General features: G+C 43.7%; 1 protein-coding gene across 9 annotated transcripts in view; it reads right to left on the bottom strand.

Annotated features, from left to right (window-relative positions):
• Positions 1–18,323, bottom strand: part of APBB2 (amyloid beta precursor protein binding family B member 2) — a 442,316-nt gene extending 423,993 nt beyond the window's left edge. For 8 of the 9 annotated variants that reach the window (XM_064285876.1, XM_064285875.1, XM_064285882.1 and 5 more), the window contains exon 1: positions 18,135–18,323. The gene's annotated coding sequence lies outside the window, so the exon portion shown is untranslated. The remainder of the gene's footprint in view (positions 1–18,134) is intronic. The other variant, XM_064285877.1, reaches the window with a different exon arrangement.
• Positions 18,324–23,893: the final 5,570 nt, after the last annotated feature.

Here is a 23,893-nt window from a genome sequence, read left to right as displayed (position 1 = left end):
GGAGGAAGAAGTTAAAAAATTGCACGCCGTTTCATTCTGCGATAAAGCACTGTGTTGTTTAATGGTTGATGCTGGAGAAAGAAAGCAACACCTTCACATAGGTTCATTCAAAATCGTTTAAATGTTAAGCAAAAAGTTACGTAAACTCCAAATGCCGCCATCCACCCCATTAATATCTCTCTCCATGGAAAACAGCACAACGGGATCTAATGAAAATCCTGTTTTCTGTACACGAAATAAAGATACTAATGCCACAAATCAACATTGTCCCCAGCTTTTTTTTTTTTTTTTCCTACAATCCACATGCTCTCAGAACTAAAAAAAAAGGGAGGACAAAAGACAAAAATTCAGTAAAACTCCACATGTTACTTTTGTTTATTTCTATTTGTAGCTGATTTTAAAATATATACATGTAACAGCAGGATCTACTATTGGTACAGGAGAATGATTCAAACCGTGATAAAAATCAAGTCAGCAGGGGATGATTTTGCTCATGAGAAAATTATATGTAAGTTGATGGAATGCAAGACTTTATTTATTTTAGTAGAAATAATCTCAAGTCCTGGGAAAAAAAGGCATTTTTAGAAAATGACGCTGACCCAATTGCTAAGTCTCACGAATAAGAGCAATAAGTGTTAGTTCTGTTGCACCGTTCGTTACTCATATATTTTCTGTTCAAACCACTGGAATACATTTATGTGGAATGTGGAGATTTTCTTCCCCCTGAATTCTGGTGACTAGATAAGGGAAGACATGGAGACCCACACACAGTAATGGTTATCCAACATGTTCACTGTTCATACTACATTTTGTCTCATTTATTGAGAACACAAACACCGTGAAAACAGAGTGCATCGACAAGGGTTATATTAGCTTCCTTCTTGGAAACCCTGGTGGCGTAATGGTTAAGTGCTACAGCTGCTAACCAAAAGGTCAGCAGTTCGAATCCACCACATGCTCCTTGGAAACTCTAGGGGGCAGTTCTATTCCACCCTTCAGGGTCGCTGTGAGTTGGAATAGACTCAACGGGAACAAGTTTGGGGTTGTTTTTTTTTTTTTTGGTTTATTGTCGTTAGCTGACCTTAAGCTGGCTCAGACTCATGGTGATCCTAGTTTCCTAGGACTGCCATAACAAAATAGCACAAACAGAAAATTACTGCCTTAGCATTCTGGAGGCTGGAAGTTCAAATTAGGCTGTCAGTAGCACCAAGCTCACTCCGAGACTTTCGGGGAAGATCCTTTTCTAATCTCTCCCAGCTCCTGGTAGCCCCAAGCGTTCCTTGGTTTGTAGCAGCATAATTCTGATCTCTGTCTCCACATGCTGTCTTCCCTCTGTGTCTCTTCTTTTTTTTTATAAGGATACCAGTCACATTGGATTAGGGCACCCCCGACTCCAGGATGTTGTTGGGTGCCGTCAAGTTGATTCCTACTCACAGAGAATCCATGTGATGGAGTAGAACGGCCCCATAGGTTTTTCTTGGCTGTGATCTTTACAGAAACAGATCACCAGATCTTTTTGCCGCAGAGCTGCTGGGTGGGTTTGAGCCACCTACCTTTCAGTTAGCAGCCAAGAGCTTAACCATTATGCCACCAGGACTCCTTTGGCCTCATGTTAACCAATAAAATCTTTAGAGGCCCTACTGTCAAACAAGGTCACATTTACAGGTACCAGGGGTTAGGCCTTCAACATACCTTTTATGGGAGACAGAATTCAACCCATAACAAAAGCGAATGGAAAGTACCTATTAAAAGTCTAAGTTCCTAGAACTAGAAGGAACCCCTAGGGACTCCAAGCCCTCATTTCTCCCAGCATGCAGGCCTGGCTCCCGTCCTATGTGAGTAGTTTCTGGGGCAGTTCTGTCCATGTCTCCAGCATCCTTTAGTCTCTTCTGAATCAAGTATCTTTCTGGAAATTGTCCCAAATCTAACGAATCACAGAACAGGATAGGGACCACTTTCCTCCCCTGACAACTGAGCCAAAGGCTACTTTCCCTTCTCTTTTCTCTCTCAATTATTTTACCTAGACAAATATTCTTTTCAGAAAGACTCATTCTGGATTTCAAATTCTTAAAGATTCCAGAATTACTGGACCCACTGAGACAGGAGGAGCCCCTGAACCCACTCCCTTAAGAGACTCTTTAAACCTTCAACCAAAACTATCCCCTGAAGTCATCTTTAAACCAGTTTATCTCAACTAGTAAGGAACATAGGCCTTAAGTATTGCACTCCTTTAAAAGATTTTATATATGAGAACAAATTAACAATAGTAACTCTAAAGCATAGATGCTTTTTAGGGAGCACTGAGTCTGAGTTAACAGTGGTAAAACAATTTTAATAGAATTAGCAAGATGGTTGACACAAAATGAAGAACGCAACCAATGTTATTGAACTGCATGTGTAGAAATTGTTGAATGGGGGCATGTTTTGCTCCGTATATTTATTTTCAACAAAAATAAAGTAAATATTTAATTTATTTTATTTTTACTTAATTTTTTAAAAAAACAAAAAGGACTCATTCCAGGATCTCCTTCGAATAAAAAATTTTCAGGGAGCTTGTACCACCTTGCCCCTTTCCCAGCTTGCCATGCTAAACTCAAGCAAAGCAATAAATCATCTTTATTATAATTATTTAAAAAATCTTTCTTAGAATAAACCTATTCACTAATTCAGGGCTAGTCCATCTGCTCTGACTTCAGAAAGAACCAAAACTAAACACATGTCCATAGAAAAGCCAGTATTTTTTAAGCTGTGATTAAGATTCCAAAATACCAGCAAAAACCCAGTTAACCACTTCTGACTACAAGTTTATTTTTCTCATATCCAGTGCTTGCCCTCAGCGACTCGACTGCTCAGGGTCACCTGACACCCAAGACGATGTCTATGCACTCAAAAGAAGATACGATGAAATCATAATTTGAACAATTCAAGTCAAAATCACTATGCATCAAAATAACTAAAGCCAAAGCACGTGCAGAAACGGCTTGGGACCCCCCATGACATTATATAGCCAGCGCCCTCCTGAACACAGCAAATGAGATATGATCTCTCGGGTTTTGAAGGCCATTTATCTTTGGACCCAAGTTACCAGGGCTGATCAAGTGGGTACAAGGCACAAGGAAAACCAACATGAAAACCCGTCCCCACCAAAACCTCAGATGAAAAACATCTTGCAGGGCTCCACAAAGATGAGAAAGGCACTGGACGGTGAGTGACCGGTGGAGAGTGGTCACGGGAAACCTTTTTTTAGGTGTGTGCAAAGCAGTACCTTTAGAACTGGTTGTCCAAGGCGTGCACCAAGAAACAAGTTCAGAGGACAGTGAGCACAATGGACCCACACACAAATGCTGGATTGAAGTTAAACAAGCAGGACTTTCTCCGTTAATGCACGGGGATAGAGAACACAGTTTTCCAAATTTATTTTCTTCACAGATATTTCCAATAACTTGAATTTCACGGAACACACCTTGGGAAATACTGCTTTAGAATCATGGAAGTAAGGTTAGAGCCTAGGCCTGGATAAGCAGGCACAATGATAATGCAATGTTGCTCCAATCTTTAGGGCTATAAACCAGAGTTGCCATCAAGTCGATTCCAACTCGTCAAGTTGACATACTCCCCGTGTGTGTCAGAGTAGAACTGTGCTCCATAGGGTTTTCAATGGCTGGTTTTTTGGAAGTAGATCACCAGGCCTTTTTTCCAAGTCACCTCTGGGTAGATTCGAACCTCCAACCTTTCAGTTAGCAATCGAGGGCATTAACTATTTGCACTACCCAGGGACTCCTTCAGGAGGATAGGAGCATAGGGCCCCTTAAAGAGGTGTTTTAAACAGAGGCCCTGTGCACGACTCTTTCAGCCCCAAATTGCTCCTCTATGTGATCTTGCCCCAGCTATCACTAAAGCACAACGTATAAAGCACAATGGTCACCTACACAGGTCACTTGATTTAAATGAGCCCACTAGGCACTCTGCACCACCATCACCCTTCTCTATTTTTTCCATAGCACCTTACCCCAATGAACCCTGACGGCACAATGGTTAAGCGCTCAGCTGCCAACTAAACCCAAACCCATCCAGTGGCTCCATGTGAGAAAACACCTGGCAATCTGCTCCCATTAAGATTATAGGCTAGGAAACCCTATCGGGCAGTTCTACTCTGTCATATAGGGTCACTATGACAACAACACCTTCCCCCCAAGGGAACAGATTGTTTTACTAATTGCCATATCCCTAGGGCCCACTGGCACATAGTGGGTGCTCAATAAACATTTGCAGAATGAATAAGTGAATTAAGTATTCTAGCTATCCCCTCCTATGGCCTGAAGAATTGATTAAGCATCTGGATACATTTAATTTTACTTCACTGTGATTCATTTTTTTCAAATAAAGAACCCATGCTATGGCTGCAAAATTAAACATCTGTATTTCCATTGAACATATATTTTCTTTCAAACATATACATAAGCCATACTGAGCCATCACAAGAGAACTACATATTTTCTTAGTCATTCCAGAAACAATAATGGGTTTAAAGTGAGCTTCTCCATCATACCTTTCTAGAATTTGTACACAAAACCACGAAAACTGGTCCTATATTAACCAAACTGATGCTGACATCATGCTACAGGCCAATGCCATAATAAGTGGGGATAAATTCTCAGAAAAACTACATTACATGCTGAATATGTTCTGGGGCATACTGATCAAGGCTTCCAATGATAAAAACTCTTTTTCAATCATACATTCATTCATCAGCAAATGCTTATTAAGGAACAAGTCCTGGGAACACAAGATGAAAGAAAAAGTGTCATCCCTCATGGGGTTTACAGAGGAGAATGGAAGCCAGGGAGGCAAAGAAGACAAGAAGTATAACGTAAATGACAAGAAGTATAATGTAAATGCGGGAGTGAGGAGTACTCAGCGAGGTGGTGAAGAGTCAGCAGCTCTGTCCTGGGTGATCATATTAAAAAAAAAAAAAAAAGTTGACAGCAAGTGGATTCCAACAACCCCATGGTTGTCAGAGTAGAACTGCACCCCAAAGAATTTTCGATGGGTGATTTTGGGGAAGCAGATAGCCAGGCCTTTCTTCCGAGGCACCTTTGGATGGATTTGAACATCCAACCTTTCAGTTAGCAAATGAATGTGCTAAGCATTTGTGTCACCCAGGGAATGGTGGTTGTATTAAAAAAAAAAAAACCATTGCCGTCGAGTTGATTCCGACTCATAGCAACCCCATAGGACAGAAGTTGAACTGCCCCATAGGGTTTCCAAGGAGCGACTGGTGGATATGAACTGCCAACCTTTTGCTCAGCAGCTGAGCTCTTAACCACTAGGCCACCAGAGCTTCTGCTGGTTATATACACCAGTGGTTTTCCAAGTGAGGTCGCAGACCAGCAGCATCAGCATTACCTGGGAAATTGTTAGAAATGCAAACTTTCATTGGTCCCACCATAGACCTACCGAACCACACACACTGGGGCTGTGTGTTTTGGGCATGCCCTGGGGTGATTCTAAAGCACACTACAGTGGATGGTGATTAAGCTACTTCCTGGAGGGAGGATAAAAATCAGGCTCTTATCAATCATCTGTCTATCATCTATTCATATTCTATCTATCAAAGGTAGTGCTAATATCTTCTGGATTTACTAATGAAGAAACTGACACCCCCAGAAAATACAACACCGTTCCAACCAAATAGCAGTACTAGGATACAAACTCACGTTTGTATGGGTCCTAAGCTCAGGCTCTTATTTCCTAAAATATTTTGGAATAGGTTCTCCTTTACATACAGCTAAATTTACCAAAAAAAAAAAAAAATTTTTTTTTTTTTTTTTTTTTACCAAATGTACCTTCCTTGCCTTTCAATTTTGGTCACATATTGACTTTAGGCAGGAGGCAGGAATGACTTCAGGCAGGAGGAACAGGGGATAAAAGCCCCAAAGCCAGAGAAAATTGGGCATGTGTGGCTAAAGCCTCAAGCATGAGATCAGTCAGACATGAGATGCACAGAGTCCCGAGATAAAGCAGCAGAGGTAAACACAGCAATCATGAAGGGTCTTCTTGAGTGCCGCACTAAAGAGGTAAACTTCATCATGACAGCAGCGAGGAGGCCAGGAAGGGTTTTAAGCATAGGATGAACATGCCCGGCCTTACAGAACATTTCTGAAGACAACCTTGGATGTAGTGTAGAGAACAGACAGAGGCCATGGAGAGGCAGCTGCAGGCTCCTAGATGAGATGCAGCAGTGGTAGAAAGGAAAGTAGGGGCACCTCCACTTTCCACAGGAACAGCAGGGCTCTGTGTGGGAGCTGCTGAGTCAAGGGTACCTTAAGCAACAGCAAATGTGGCGGCTGGGTGAGTTCAAGGATGGAGGAGGATAGATTAAGCATTTCCTCCCCTGGGAAGCCTTGCCCAACACAACCCCCAAGCTCAACAAGGGTACCAGGGGAGGTTCTTGGTCTGGGAAATACTAAGCATTCTTCCTCATAACACACATCACATTTTCACACTAATGACATAACTAGTTCCTTCACTGTCAGCCTTTCCCTATAGACTGTGCGCTCCGAGCAGGCAGAGATAGCAACCACCCTGGTCGCCTTCCATGTGCAGCGTTTGGAACAGCGCCCAGCACTTGGGAAGCCAAGTCGAATGAATGGAACTGGACAAGCTGGGAGGCTACTTACAGATCGCTGCTAAAATTCAGGGGAGAGACAACTATGTTGTGGGGAAGGGATTGGAAAAGATGTAAAAACTGAACTTCTTGATTTTTTTTCTAGTTTGCTGATACCCTTTCAAAACACTGAATGAAAATCTTTACAATTATGAAAATTCAACAATAAATCTGATCTGTTGAGTTTAGTCTACAAGCTCTTCTTCCTGTAGCAAGTCAGAAACAGCCATGGCTTGAGTACCTTTGCAAATGAAAAATAAGACGACATTATAGACCACAGAGAGAATGCCACCTATTCGAGATAAAAAGTTTGCTTTCTTACTTTTTCAGAACTCTGCAAAGCCTTAAAGCCGAGGATGGAAACATTTCAAATCCCGCTGACATACTCTGCATCTTTGCTTTGGTGTTGAGGAATGATTCCAAGCAAGCAGACAATACTGTGACCCAATTACAAGGTATTTTGGAAATAGCAGGCACCTCACTTGGAGGTGGAGCTGGTGGGGGTAGAGGGAAGAGTTACTAAGCAGGCGCCACCAGCTGTGTCTCAACAAACCTTCATGGAATTCTATAGAGAAGGGAACTGCGACAATCAGGAAGTCAAGCAACAGTCTCCTCTGACCTGCTTCCCGTTTTCTCACCAGTCCCGAAATAGACAGAGCTAAGGAAAATCATAAATATAATTCTCAGTCCTCTAGGGGAAGGCTCATTAAGCGCATGAATTTGGGTACCTGGGGGGAAAAAAAAAGATGAAAGACAAAGCTGTCAAGAGGTGGAAATTCTGGAAAAATAAAACCCATGGACAAAAGGGAACCAGAGAAACACAAAAACAATGGCCAATTCTTATGCCAAAGAATACTGAGAGGCAGTGCCACAGCTCAGCTGGCCTGGATTCTCCAAACCAGTGAAATACTAAACTCAAACTCTTTAAAGCCAAAAGATAAAAGTTTTTGTTTAAAACTAAGCACAATAACTGTTAAGGTCTTACTTCATGCCAAGTATCGTTCTAAGCACTTATCACATATTAACTCATGAAATTCTTATTAAAACTCACCGCCATGGAGTCGATTCCGACTTATAGCAACCTCATAGGGTTTCCAAGGCTGTAAATCTCTATAGAAGCAGATTGCCATATCTTTCCCCCACAGAGCCTCTGATGGTTTCCAACCGCTGATCTTTTGGTTAGCAGTCAAGTGCTCTAACTACTGCAGGCACCATTACCATTAGTACCCATACTTCCAGATGAGAAAACTGGGGCACGGTGATGGTATAATCCTGTTGCCCAAAGTCACGTGGCTATTAAATTACAGGGTAGTATAGGGTCACTGTGAGTCGGAATCAACTCGACAGCAACTGGTTTGGTTGGTTTACTGGAACCACGGAGCCCTGGTGGCGCAGTGGTTAAGAGCTCGGCTGGTAGCCAAACAGTCGGCAGTTTGAATCTACCAGCTGCTCTTTGGAAACCGTGTGGGGCAGTTCTACTCTGTCCTATAGGGTCGCTATGAGTAGGAATCAACTCGATGGCAGCAGGTTTGGTTTGGTTTTTGTTTTGTTTTTTATTGTGCTTTAGATTAAGGTTTACAGCAAATTAGTTTCCCATTGAACAAATAAAACACATACTGTTTTGTGACACTGGTTGCCAACCCCACAGTGTGTCAATATTTCCCCTTCTCAAAGCTGGGTTCCCCATTACCAGCTTTCCTGTCCCCTCCTACCTTCTCATTCTTGCCCCTGAGCTGGTGTGCCCATATAGTTTCATTTTATGAGCCTGTCTTATCTTTGGCTAAAGGGTGAACATCAGGAGTGACTTCAGTACTGAGTTAAAAGAGTGTCCAGGGCCATACTCTTGGTGCTTCTCCAGTCTTTGTCAGACCTGTAAGACAGATCTTTTTTTGTGAGTTAGAATTTTGTTCTACGTCAATCTCTAGCTCTGTCCAGGACCCTCTATTGTGATCCATGTCAGAGCAGTCAGTGATGGTAGCCAGGCACCATCTAGTTGTGCTGGGCTCAGTCTGGTGAAGGCTGTGGTACTTGTTGTCCATTAGTCTTGGTTTGGTTTTTATTGGAACTGCTAACTGAAAGGTTGAAGGTTCAAACTCACCCAGTTGTTCCGCAGGAGAAAGATCTGGCAATCTGCTCCCGTAAATATGATGACCTAGAAAGCCCTATGGTGCAGTTCTACTCTGCCACATGAGGATGCTATGAGTCGAAAATCAAGTCATTGGCATCTAACAACAACGCTGGAACCATAAGAGTCTGGTTCTTAAATACCAAACCCCCACCACCTCCCTATAGTGCTCTCCTGTGCCTGCGCTGTAGGATGTTTTTAGCAGCATCTGTGGCCTCTACCCACTAGATGCCATTAGTGCTGGAGCAAAAATGTCTCCAGACATTGCCAGATGTTCCTTGGGGGGCTATGGGGTCAGGCAAAATCACTCTTTCTTCTCCTTCCAACTCCCTACAGCCCTCCTTCCACTCTGTCCCCTCAGATCCTCACACATATGCCTCTACTGCAGCACCTTATAATGGACACCCTGATACATTCCTCTTGGTCTTCCTAAACAGCAGAATGGCTAGCACAGAGTATGCGCTCCATAAAAATTTACCAAACAAAAAAGGGAACAAACGAAGCTAGGTTTCTGGATGTCACTAAATGAATGCATATCCCTCTTATTACTGATCTGGAAAAGGTATAAATAAATAAAACTTGGTTCTTGCAGAGAATACAAAGTTCTGGTCAGACAGAAAAATCTCAGGTTGAATCAGTTTCCCACACCCCTACTCCCAAGGTCACAGTGAGTGTCCAGCTTTCTATGATCAGGAACTGAATTTTATAAGTTCACCCAAGAGTAAATCAACCTAAGAAATCTAACTCAATCTGCTAAAGGTGATGAAAAATTTGACCATGGATATGGGTTGATGGTTACACATAGTTAATGTGATCAAGGTCATAAAAAATGCTGAATTGGCAAATTTATTATTTTACCAACAACAACAAAAAAAAACCCTAACTGAAACTAAGGGAATTTTAATGTTTTCGTTTACACTGAGAAACAGTGCTTCCCAGCAAATCAGGATACTCAAAATGGGAGGTCAACTGCCTCTCTTTATCAGGACAAAAGTCTACTTGGGAAACTGAATGAAGATCAGAAGCTACTTGCTGAGGACAGAGTTAGCACCGAGGAGCAAGCAGGACACTTGCAGGGAGAGGCACTGACGTCCAGCAGGCTGGGGTCCTCTCTCCAGACCTGTCCACCACCCCAGAAGCCAGAAGTCTCAAATCAATCACAGAGCTGCTGGAGAAACACTGAAATCTTCTCCTTTCTCCAGTCATCAGAAGCATCTGTCGTCCCCATGTTGCCTCATGATTGGCATGTGACAACTAATCATATTATGGTGTATTTTACAATAGAAACGTGCTAGACTGTAGACCGCCCAAAGAGATTTAACAGAGCAATTCCATATTTAGAAATTATATTGGGATTGTCGTACTATTCAATTTGCGTTCAGATGAAAGAAATGTACATCAGGATCATAATTTGGAGGAAATAGCTCTACAGGTGAACATACAGATTCAAGTTAATATTCATTTTCAAAGGTGAAATTTTTCACCTTTTCTCCAAATGCTGAATATAGGAAGGTTTCATGGTGTGGTGGAAAGAATAAGAACACAGGCTGTGTTTAGGGCCTGGGCAAGTCCTGTAACTTTTCTGAGTCATGGAAAAGGGGAATTAAGGAGGATGGTTTAAAGGATGAAATGAAATGTTTCCTGTACAGCACTTGGAACATAGTTGGACCTTAATTAATAAATGTTAGTTCTTCATCCTGACAGTTCTCACCAGCCCATGGTCTCCTCTGTATTCTACAGAGTTTAAGGCAAGTATCATTGTTCACTTACATAGCCTTAAGTAAAAAGTATCTATTTCCGTATCTCTAAAATGGGGATGGAGTTTCTGGGTGGTATAAAGGGTTAACCAGCTGGGCTGCTAATCGAAAGGTTGGAGGTTCAAGTCCCCACCCAGAGGTACCTTGGAAGAAAGGCCTGGCAATCTACTTCCAAAAAAACCAACCACTGAAAACTCTATGAAGCACAGTTCTACTCTGACACACATGATGCTGCCATGAGTCGCAATCAAAATCAACTTTACAGCAACGGCTGGTTAAAATGGGAACCACACCAGTGTTTTTGTGAGGATTAAATAGGATAACAACTACAAAGCTCTTAGAAAAAAGTAAAAGCTCCACAATAACACTGATAATATGTTATTATGACCAGTGAGATCCAGATGTCAGGAAGCACAGATTTTAAAAGCTTCATCTGAAAACACATTTATTTTCTTAAGCTACTATTTAAAAATTCAGAAATTAATAGAGTTGGCTTTTTTTAACTTTCCCTGCCCCCAAACAAGAACCAAAATTCCCAGGCAGAAGATGCAAAATTATTCTTAAGCTTCCTCTAGCTTTCATCAAGGCTCACCCTGGAGGGCACGATACTCCAGAACTCCAAACACAAGCTGGGTATCACACAATTACTGGTTCCAAGGCTTTGACTCCATCAGCATTTGCTAGAATCAGCAAGCCCGAATTGCTAAAGCATGCTATTTTGGCAGAAAGAGTCTACATGTAAAGAAACAACCGCCAAGAGACATCATTTGGAGGTCTAGCCTGCTGAAATTCACATTTCAATCACTTGTCCCTTCTGTTCTCTTTGACCCTCATCTTTTATCTTGGCACTTTCCTTGCCATTCTTAGTCTATAATTCAAAACTGCTTGCTGGTTCCCAGAGTACTTTCAAAATTAGCTCCTTCTCATGAGGCTCCTAGGATGTTGGGTCTGTACCAGTGATTCCACACTCCTGGAAGGCTCAAGGGCCCCTCGGAGAACCCACAGATCCCACTGGTATTTGACTTGGCCTACAGTACCCGACTCAGTCCCTTGAGGACAGGGCTCTCTGCAGCTCAGGGGCTCAGATTCCCAGATTTATCAACTTCATGGGCTAATAATAAGTTTCCCAGTAAAAATATTTCCCCACAGAAACATAAATAAATAATATTCCCATCATTCGTAAAAGGAAATCTTAACCAAAAGCTGAGAGGATGTAATCTCATAGAAAAGGGAGCATCCTTTGATTTTAACACACTTAGAAATATTCACTACACCTGGTCATTATCATCATTTTGATGAAGTGAAAACTTCATCAATGGATAAGAGCCTGCAGGCTTTGCATACAGTAGACACGATGTTAATTTTAAATTGTGTGGAAACTGAGCTCCGATTTATGGGGCAGCAATTTTAGAAACACTTCCTTCTTAAACAATAGCATTTCCGTTCCCTCTGGAGCACTTCAAGTTCTCTCCGACCTCATCCTCCTGAGCTCCTCCTGAGCACACACTTCTCCAAAGCTCTGCATTCCTTTAGTCAATTTAAAAGAAAAAAAACAAACTTACTCTTCCACCCACTCCAAGCATTCCTGACGCATTCTCGCCAATAGAGATACACTTCAAAAATCTCAGTTATTCTGGAGAGCAGTGGGATAAAAAAATGCAGACCCCAAATTCTCATAAACAGACCAGACTTAATGGTCTGACTGGGACTAGAAGGACCCCGGTGGTCATGGCCCCCAGACCTTCTGTTGGCCCAGGACAGAAACCTTTCCCAAAGCCAACTCTTCAGACATGGATTGGACTGGACAATGGGTTGGAGAGGGATGCTGGTGAGGAGTGAGCTTCTTGGATCAGGTAGACACTTGAGACTATGTTGGCATCTCCTCCCTGGAGGGGAGATGAGAGGGTGGAGGGGGTTAGAAGCTGGCAAAAATGGATACGAAAAGAGAGAGTGGAGGGAGGGAGCGGGCTGTCTCACTAGGGAGAGAGCAATTGGGAGTAGGTAGCAAGGTGTATATAAGTTTTTGTGTGAGAGACTGACGTGATTTATAAACTTTCACTTAAAGCACAATAAAAAAAAAAAAAAAATCTCAGTTATCACCTAGCAGACATTTTCCACAAGAGGAAAAGGATACATATCTATCCTTTTAGCTTCACTCACAATTCTTCTTTTAACTTCATTTACAACCACTGTCAAATCAATAATAATAAAAACTTCAATCCATAGTCTCATACCCTTCGTTGTTTTCCATGTTTCTTCCCATGTTTGGTTTTCATGGCTGTGAGTTTTTGTTAAAAAGGTCCCTAGGTTGTACATAGAGTCACTATGAGTTGGAAGTGATTCGATGGCACCTACCAACAACAACAGGTGGTACAAATCGTTTGAGCTTAACTACAACCTAAAGGTACAAACCTACACAGCAATATCACAGAAGAAAGGCCTGGCAATCCACATCTTGGCTATAATATGATTACAGCCAAGAAAGCTCCACGGAGTTTGGTTCTTCTCTGTAAAACATGGCATCACCATGAGTCAGAATCGACTTGACAGCAATGGGTTTCATTTTTTGTTTTTATTTTGACTTTTCGAAAGCGTATCGCCAGATCTATTGAAGCACCTCTGGGTGGTTCAAACCACCAATCTTTCCACTATCAGTCGAGCACTGAGACATTTGTGCCACCCAGGAACCCCGTGCCTGTCCACCAAACCCGAACCCATTGCCGTCAAGTCGATTCCGACTCATAGTGACCCTACAGGACAGAACAGAACTGCCCAATAGAGTTTCTAAGGATTGCCTGGTGGATTCGGACTGCCAACCTCTTGGCTAGCAGCTGTAGCTCTTAATCACTATGCCACCAGGGTTTCCTGTCTGTCCACAGGAATCTGTAAATTTTATATACCAATAAATTATACATGGAAATGTTTTCTCCTGATTATTAAAGTAATACGTGTTCATTATAGAAGGTTAAATAAGATTCAAATATTATGGGAAAACATCATGCAGAAAAGGAATGTCTCCGGCAACTACACCCAAAGACCTCTAATACCTTTAAACTAAGCCAGGCCTCTTCCTGCTAATTTGGGATGACTTCACTTTTCTACTCTTAACAACTCTCATCTACTGCCTGGATTTACTGCCCCACTCCTAGCAGGAATCCAGGAACCCGGAGCCTGGTTATGATCAGAGGCACCGGAGTCACTGGCCACTTATTGTTAATTATTTAAGTAGGATAACAACTCTGGCTACTTTTCACCTGCCTCACTTAAAGGTTGATAAGGCTGAGTTTGGTGAGTGTCTTGAAAGCAAAGCACACTAAAAACACCAAATGGGATGGGTTTCTTTTGCTCTCTGTGGGTCATCATAGCTTGCCAAAAAAAGTTCACGATCTTGCCAACAAGGAGGAGGCGTATTCAGAAAGCCATCATTCCCGCCACTGCAGCAGTTAACCATGGGCACCTGCCCAGCCCAGTGATGGGGCCAACCTGAAATGCTAATGTTATTCTAGGGGCCAAGTGCTACATTTCAAATCAAGGGGAGAAGACAGAGGACAGGGACATGGGAAAGCCTAGCCAAAATTTCTGATGGATCTCCGCAACCAAGGCACAGGACACCCTCCTCTGCAGGCCTGGTTGGGGCTTCCTCCTCAACTAACCTGCATCCCAAGACCAAAAAATCTTCCCTCAGAAGATGCTATAAAACAGTTTCAAAGATTTAATGTACTATATCCAAATCTAATCATTACCTGATCACCTACCTAACAGTTGATTTTATGACGACCATTCTATTAAAATATAAAAACTGAAGAACCAGCTGCCACCGAGTTGATTCCAACTTATGGCATCCCCACGTGTACCAGAGTAGAACTGTGCTTCACAGGGTTTGCGATGACTGACTTTCCGGAAGCTCACCAGGCCTTTCTTCCGAGGTGCCTCTGGACGGCGCGAACCTCCAACCTTTCAGTTAACAGCCAAGTACATTAACCATCTGCATCACCCAGGCACTCCAAAACTAAAGGGGGAGGAAAGAATTGGGCAAAAAAGCGCACTGCACAAAGTAGGGAAAGGCCAGACTGATTAGCGAAGCAAGAAAGCCAAAAGCCAGCTTCACATCCTCTAAACGAAGTCCCTTCCTCTGATGGGTGCACACAGACCTCCCTACTAGGACAAGAGGGACTCAACAGACACCCAAAGGGTGGCTTCTACCACAACACCCTCGTTTTACAGATGGGAAAACAGGCCCAGAGAAGTGAACTGATTTTCCCAAAGTCAAACAGTAAATTAAAGCAGCAAACAAGCCGGGCTGAGAAGGCAAGTCTTCAGAGTACCCATTTAGTGGTCTTTCATCAAACCTCGCCAGGCCCTTAGCTATGAAGTCTGTCACTCTGCCTCTGACAAACCATTTCAGCTAAGCCAAGTGCCATCAACATGTATCAACATGCAGAATGTGCACTAATCACACACTGTATTAAAAATGAGTAATCCAGATTTATCTTCCTTACATTTATTTTTATTTGTTGGTAGTACCTCACTGTTGAAAAATAAATGAACACAAAACAATTTTTAAATTTTTATGGAAGCTATTCAAATCACTTTGAAGACAGGTTGTGTCAATCAAAACTAATTCTAAAAAAAAAATCAAAAATGTTTTACAAGAGAAAGGTTTTGAGTAACAATGCACCCAGTTGAAGATATCCTCATAGGAGATAAAACTTCAATATTCAACTGTTGTGCAATAAAGGTGTGTCTGCCCCCTCAAAGGGGCTCCTTGGGAAGCTGCCATTTATTCCAAAGATGCTGACGGCATAAAACAGTATACAGGTAGTCCCCGACTTATAACAGATTCAAGTTACGACAAACCACACTTGGAACCATCTGATTTTTTTTTGGGGGGGGGGGCTATATTCTACTGTTAGTAATATGTACTACACATATGTTGCACCACATAATTTGCCGATGTTCTCATTCTCAGATGTTCACTTGCAGATGTTTACATGTACTGCTTCCAACCCCCAAAGACAAATAAAGATCAGATACATAAAGATACTGACTGAGGAAACCCCGCTGTAAGTCAGGGACTACCTGTGTATGTGAAGAACTTAATGTCAGGCTGGACACATAGCAATCATTGAATAAATGCTAGTTTCCTTAACCTGGAGGTGGGAAAATAAGTATTGCCTGTTAAACTAGTAAGGTATATAATACTTTCTTATAATACTTTAAGTCTGTTCTGCACCCCTAGAAAACTGAAGGTACTATGTTATAAGAGTATTATCAGTTTTAAAACAGGAACTGAAAAAGGTTTAGAGAAAACATTCCAGTTTTCGTAAAAGATAAATTTAGATATCCAGTATCATGGTAATCAGCATAACATTATTCTATTATTAGAGCAAGTTTTTCAGTATAAATTGCTGCTGTAACAGTAAAAAGAAGAAGAAGAAGAATTCAATGTTTGTTGTCATTTCTCTGATGGCAGGAAAAGAAAACAATCATCAAAAAGTTGAAAAATTACATAAAAAGAGTAACAGTCTTAAGATACTTTATCTCTGTACGTTGTGGACTCTTGCAATAGTTAGTAGTCTTTTCCTAAATAATCTTGTAGTCGGTATTCATATTAATCCATTTAAGTGTAATATGTCGGTATTTCACACTTTAGCTCGCCAAACTTTTCAATTACCATTTTACATAAGTTTCAGAAAGCCAGATCATGCTGGCTCCTTAGGGGTGAATTATTCAGTTAAAAGTATTCATTCAAAAAGAATAAAAATATAAGATATGAACACCTTCCCTGGAAAGGGATCTCAACTTTAGAGTCCTTTTTAAAAGACCCCGAGCAAGTATCTAGGGGCATAATTACAACCCCAACTTATGAAGACTCAGTGATTTTTTCAGGGTTATGCTGTACACCAGTGAAAAACAGACAGCAATAGAAATCTTGTATCTGTTCTCCCCTTGGAGATGTGACTACCAGCCCACTTGACTCTATTGCCGCAGGTGTTCTCTCACTATTTTCCCCAGTCTGGAGATTCCTCCATCCTCTTTTGACAAATATCATCCTTTCAAGATGGTGCCATTTTTTAGGATTCTGCAAGTTATGACAAACAATTGTTGAACAAATATTGCTTTCAAGGTACAAACTGAAAACTCAACAAGGCTGCTACCTAAGTTCATAAAGAAATTCCACGTCAAGGAATCTGTTTACTCCTGAAAGGCCAGCTACATTAATTCAAATACTCTTACTAATCATGGTCATTGAAGGACAAGAGCTAAAATATAAATCCAAATAGCAAGAAAAAGAAATCAAAGATATAAGAGGCCAAAATTCAGAAATAACAGATCAGGATGCCAACGTTTTGTTGTTTCTAAAAAAAAAATCTGTGAAATATTAAAACCAATTAATGACAAGCCAATGCCAATCTCACAAAGTTTTCTCATTTCTTGGAATTCGAACACCACAGCTGGCATCATTTTATGGTAATTCTTTAGGTATTCCCACAATGTAAAACCATCCCACAAGGTAAAACCAGTGACTAACGGTCTTCTCAAACACAACTGTCCTCTCCCAGAGCCCAATCTTATCAAAGATTCTGACACTGACTTTATTATGTTCCTCTCAGTTTTGACCATTCTCAACCACAATCAATCCAGAAACGTCTGTGACAGTCGTAGCTCTAAAACTGTGCAGAACTTGACTACTAAACAGTCACAACTCTATATGTGATTTCTCCAGACAATTCATTTTCCTAAATCCAAGTTCCACCCTGCCTCCGCCCTTTGCCCCTCACCCTTTGCCGAGGTGGAGACCACCTTTCATTGTTTCTATGGGACTCCGCATCCCTCCCTTCGACCAGCTGTTCGCATCGCACAAATGTCATTTCTAACATTCATCCCTCCATTCCTCCCGGTGAGCAGCAGATGGGCTTTCAGGACTCGGTGACCAGCTTCCCTGATTTGGTCCCCTTCGCACAGCCATCTTCTAGTTAAAACGCTCGCTCTGCCTCCGAGGGGGGATACGAACTTTTCCCCCTTTCATCTTGCAGCAGCTTGTCTCCAACCCCCGAGCACCGTCTCCAACTCCCCGGCAGGAGCGCGCTGCCGCCCGGGGAGAGACAGCCCCGCCGCGCGGCGGAGGCCGGTGCCAGGGCAAAGGGGTGTGCGCTCTTCCCCTCCGGCGCCCACCCTCGCTTTGCCCCTCCGCAGCCCCCGCCCGGGTGCACCCCCTCCCCAGCTCCCCCGCCTCAGGCCCTGCCAAGCCCGGGCTGCTGAGGAAAAGGGCTCCGGGGAGAAGGGATGGAAGTCAAGGAGTGAGTCCGCAGTCGCCGTGCCACCCGGCCCTGCGGCGCGGGCGCCGGGTGCACGGGACTCCGCAGCAGGCGCCCGCTGCAGATGCGGCGGCAGCTGCTGCAGCTGTGGCTGCGGCTGGGCGGGCGGCACTGGCCGCGCAGCCCTCCGGCCAGGGGTAGAGGAGCAGCCGCCCGTGGCACGCGAAACCACTCGCCCGCACGCCGCCGTCGCTGCCCGGGCTCTCCCCAACACTCCCGGGCCACCCCGAGACCCGGGACAGAGGAAAGGAAGAAACCAGGCTCACCAGCAGTGCGCGCGGCGCTCACCTCGGTTCCAGAGCCTAGCGGCTCTGCTCTGATCTTGCCCTCCCGGAGCGCCCAGATCAGCTGCGGGTGCAGCGCACGAGCTTCCTACTTGAGACTAGACCGGGCTCGGGCGACTGAGCATGCCCAGTGCCGCTCCGCGAGTCCCGCTCAGGGAGCGGCGCCGGCGGAATTCCACTTCTCCAGGCTTTAGCGGAGGCTGCGCGAGGAGAGCTGGAGGGGCCCGGTGGGGCGGGAGCTGAACGGGAGAAAGGCGGGGCCGGGGGCGGGAGCCGGGAGGAAGGGGGGCGGGCCGCGCTCCTAGCGCGACCCCTACAGGTGCCGGCTGCGGGGCCTCGGGCACGCGCGGTCCCCCAATCGCTTCGGAAGATGTCAGGAAGGCAAAGGGTGCCAAAGGCTGGGGGGTCGCAGTGCAGCCCCAATATTCCCTCCATGTGGCCTGGCGTTTGTCTAGACCAAAAGGCAGTTGGGTAAGCTTATCCTGGGCTACAGTCTCTCCCACATCTTTGCAGTTTCTTACAATGGGAAAATGTCCCCAGATGAGCGCTGCCCACAGCCAGCCAGGCTAGCCACGAATTGTAGGCAACACCTTCTCCTTCCTTCTGCCTCCTCGCCCCCAACCAAACACATATCACACACACACACCATTCTTCCATCCGAAAATCACAGCAAGATGACCTCGAGGGGAGAAATTTATCTGCCAGAAGCAGGAAGCATAATTTCCTTGCAACCCCCAGGATAGTATCTACAACTCGAACTGTAGGGGGGCAACCAGGGCTCTGTTAAGAGTGGATACTAGTACGTGGTCATTGGTGCTCTGCCCGAGACACTGAATGTTAGTGAATGACATGCCCAAAACATCCTCTCATCAATGCAGTGATTCTCAAACTTGAGCCTCCTTCAGAATGACCTGCAGGGCTTTCTGGGTTCTACTGCCAAAGTATCTGAATAGGTAGATCTGTGGTAAAGGACCCCTGGTGGTGCAGTGGCTAACAGTTCAGCTGCTAACCCAAAGGTCAGAAGTTCAAACTCACCAGTTGCTTTTCGGGGGTTGGGGGGAAGGTGTGGCAGTCTGCCTCCGTAAATATTACAGCCTTGGAAACCCTATGGGGTAGCTTTATAGCGTCAGTATGAGCCAGAATCCACTTGATGGCAAAGGTTTGGTTTGGTTTTTGGTTAGCTCTGTGGTGGTGGTCAAGAATCTGTGTATCTAACAAGTTCCCAGGTGATGCTGATGCTGCTAGTCTGAGGACCACACTTTGAGAACCGTTACTCTACACAACAGCCAAAACATGGTTTCAAACATACCAAAGATTGTGAAGGTGCTGCAGGGCTGGGCAATATTTTCTTCTGTTATACATAAAGCTGTCACCAGTCTCACCCAACTTGGCAGCACCTAACAACAACCCTAAACGTGCACACACACAGCCCTACCCCAACCTTTTTTAGGAGAATCCCTTGGGATGGAGTCAATTCCGACTGATAGTGACCTTATGGTAAAAGTTAATGAAATACCTCCTTACAAACAGCTTGTCCCCACACAGCCTCCTCTCCAAAGCCCCAGAATACACTCCTTCCTCAAAGGTAAACCCAAACCCCGGCATTCCTTATTTTTCACTTAAGGACTCTGTGAAGTGGGGCTTGGCATTACTTTATTCCTTCATCTATCTTGAATTTATTGAGAATCCAAAACCTGCCTGTGGTAGGCCTGAACAAAAAACCCCTGGGCAGGACCTGCCTTCATGAAGCTTACACTGCAGTCCAGTGGGTGGGCAGACATCCATCAAATAATCACACAAAAATGTCATTTCAAATACGGAGAATGCTAGGAAGGAATAGTACGAGAGTAGTACAAGACGCCAAGAGAGTGTATAATGGATACTCTGATGGTGTCTCGGGGTGAGGTTGGAAGGCATGGGGTGGGTTATCTTGGGGGAAAAGGTTTTCTGGCTTTTACACCCTATAAAAAATTATTTCCACAAACCTAGCTAGAGGCCAACAATCATGACAATCCTCCCTGCAAAATCACAGGAAAAAAAATTGCCACTGGGATATATCTATAAATTTATGAAAGTGCACACCCTTGTGGCTGAGTGTCTGCACCCCAAGATCTGATTATCAAGCTTGTGGCTCATGGACAGGTGCGGGCCGCGGTTTAGCCCATCCTGGGTGTCTTAGTTATCCAGTGCTGCCATAACAGAAATACCACAAATAGATGGCTTTAACAAAGAGAAATTCATTCTCTCACAGTCTAATAGGTTACAAGTCCAAATTCAGGGTGTCAGCTCCAGGGAACGGCTTCCTCTCTCTGTCAGCTCTGGAGGAAGGTCCTTGTCCTCACTCTTCCCCTGGTTGAGGAGCTTCTCAGATGCAGGGACCCGGTGTCCAAAGTACACACTCTGCTCCTGATGCTTACTTTGTGGCATGAGGTCCCCAACTCTCTGCTTGCTTCCCTTTCCTTTTTACCTCTTGAGAGATAAAAGGTGCCACAGGCCAAACCCCAGGGAAACTCCTTTTACATTAGGTCAGGGATGTGACCTGGGTAAGGGTGGTGTTACAATCCCACCCTAATCCTTTTAACATAAAATTACAATCACAAAATGGAGGACAATCACACAATACTGGGAATCAAGGCCTAACCAAGTTGATACACGCATTTTTGGAGGGACATAATTCAATCAATGACATTGGGAAAATAAACTGTGAGCTGGAAAGCCTTCTGGTTTCTAATCTTCAAGCCCAGAGACAAGGAAAGTAGCCCAAGACCACCCTGCCCATCAGTGGCTGAGACAAGATTGGTCTCTCCTCTCCAGCCTTCCAGGTGGGTTCTCTTTCCAAGCCCCCCAGCTCTCTCCGGTCCCCTCCCCACCCCCCGCCCCAGCTCCCCGAGACCCGCCCAGCTGCCCCCAAGTCTCAGGGGTCCCCGGCCGGCGAGCAGTGTCCGCCCCTCCCCGCTTGGTCTCTTCCAGACCGGGAGGAAAACCCGCGGTGGAGTCCGCGGCGGCGGGGTGGGGCGACGTGCGCAGGCGCAGTGGCCGCCAGGTTGGGCCAGGAGGCTCCCCACTCCACACCTGATGCAATCAGCCTTCCGGAAACGGGCTTGGCCGCCGGGCTCACCCGGGAAACGCTTCCGCGCCCTTAGCCGGCCGTCGCATCTCCCGCGTGGGTTCCCCGCTTCCCGGCCGCCGGATTTGGGCGACGTCTGGTGTCTGGGGGACATCTGCAGGAGGAGTCAGGAAGTGGCCGCCTGGGGAAACAGAATTCCTGGATACCCCAGTAGTGACGTGGAAACCGCCACCTTGCATTTCGTTGGTGCAGGAGGAAACTCCCTTAATTATGTATTTTCAGAGGGGACCGGGGGCGAGGGAGGGAGAGATCTTTTAACCTTCCTTTACTTCTTTCCCTCTGCCTCCCAATAGACATTTCTTCCTCTTTCGCCGTTTATAGTTAAGAGCAGTTTTAAAGGGGGGGTGGCAGAGTGGATAGGATATAACAAACAGCACGTTAGCTTTGCTACGCAAAGCCTTCCCTCTTATAAATAAGTAATTAGTTTTTCTATACCTTATCATTTAAGATTACAAAGGAAATCATTTCCCATTTCACCATCTTATGCAATTTTGATATTTTTTTATTGTGAGTGGGTTCTTTCCTTCATGCTGACTCATCCATGAATTGTTTTCCAAGGAAATGAAATAGTCAAATAATATACCAAGAGCATGTTTTTAAAAGCATGGAAGAAAACTCTGAACAGATAAGATTGCTTCTTTAAGTCCCTTAAGGCCAAAGGTCCTCCTAAAAAGAAAAAAAAGCAGATTCAAAGAATGGTAGTTGGAAAGATACTTAGAGATCATTTTAGAATCGAGTCTAGGTCTATTCTTGGATTTTAGGGATGAGATTGACTTCTCTGTGGCCCAGAAAGGTAAATGACTTTTCTTTCTTAAGGAGCAAATCAGTGGCAGAACTTGCACTTGAAGCTGGTTTTCTGGACACCCCAATCTAATGGGGGAAACTTTTGTTTTTGCACAAACACTCTAGGAAGTGCAGGACTACATTACAATACCGTTTTTCAACCCAAAGGTTACAAACTACAAAATCAGTGATAACAAAATTGATCCTATTGCTTTTTCCTACTTCTGAAATCATTAGTCTTTAAATAGTCCTTGATCAACAACCTATCCAACCATTTTGAAGATGACCAAATACTAGAAATTAAACATTTCCACTTAAAAAAAAAAAAAAGCCATTGCCTGTGAGTTGATTCTGGTTCATAGTGACCCAATGGGACAGGGTAGAATTGTGTCTATGTTTAAAGTCTCTAGTATTTTTGTTTGATCATGTAGTGAATGAACTCTTTGGGGTTAAACTAAGGAAATTTTTATGATCACAAAATATTGGGGTCATGATTTGCCTCTGCCCAGATGTAAAATATTTTATAGAAGTGAAATACAAAATTAACTGGAAAACTCATGCCCACAAAAGAGAATATCTAAATAACTTTTTGGAACTTTACCTTTTTATCTTGATGAAATTTCTTTTGGGAATGTTCTGACATTTGGAGATCTGGGAGCATACCTTTTCCTTAAGCAAAAGTAGAGTCAAGTACATGTCAAAATACAGAGGCACTAAGTACATGTCCACAACATGGTACTAGTTATAGAATACCTAGCCTTTACTAAGTGCTTAGCATGTGCCTGATATAGGCTGTTTTACATGAGTATTTAACTTAATCCTCACAGCCACCCTACCAGGGAGGTACTGTTGCTATTCCTGTTGTACAGGTAGGGAAGATGAGGCTCAGGGATATGAAGTTACTAACTCAAGGCACTGATTTAGGAAATAATATTGAGCCATTCCAACTCCTAGCAACCCTAAACGAGAGTAGAATTGCCCCATAGGGTTTCCAAGGAGCGCCTGTTGTATTCGAACTGCCAACCTTTTGGTTAGCAGCTCTAGCTCTTAACCACTTAGCCACCTCGGAATCAACTTGATGGGAACAGGTTTGGTTGTTTTGGTTTATTGGAGCCATTATTCCCTGTCTTTGAGCAAAGAGAATGTGACCCAGCTGGAGCTGGACTCACAAGGACACATCAACTGGGCCCTGAGATATAACGATAATAGCTAGGACAATCTTGGAAAATATTTTTTAGGGAACCTTTCATATAAACCAAGCAAAACACAAAAGACTTTACACTCTTATCTTTTTCTACTAGCATTTAGTGAATAGAAAATTTGTTGGACCAATGAAGACCCTCCTGACTGTCATTACTGAAACCTGTACCAATGGTTATTAAGAAAGATGATTCAAAATGTAGAATCATGTTGATCTAGTAGTTTTTGGCCAATTGGTGAAAAGGTGAAGTTTTCAATGATTTCACCCATTTGCAATTTCCCTAGTCCTTAAGTGTCCAATAGCCACATACTATATCGTAATTCAGTTTAAATAAATTAGAATTAAAATGTCAGTTCCTCAATCACACTAGCTACATATCAAGCAGTCAATAGCCAGATGTGGCTAGCGGTTATTGGATTGGGATGTGCAAATGTGAAACATTTCCATCATCGCAGAAAATTTCATCGTGCAATGCTGCTCTATTCCCTTATCCAAATAGCGTAAGGCTTCAGTCTCTCTTCACACTACACTACTCCTGGGAGGATCACAGTTCCAACTTTACCTTTCCTCTGAATTTCTATCTTATTTTTCCAAACAAATTATTATCAGAGTGTACAATACTATTAGGAA

The sequence above is a fragment of the Loxodonta africana genome, chromosome 5, assembly GCF_030014295.1.
Source record: "Loxodonta africana isolate mLoxAfr1 chromosome 5, mLoxAfr1.hap2, whole genome shotgun sequence".
NCBI lineage: Eukaryota > Metazoa > Chordata > Mammalia > Proboscidea > Elephantidae > Loxodonta > Loxodonta africana.
Note: the sequence above shows the minus strand (reverse complement) of the source record. Positions and strands in the feature narration are given on the sequence as shown.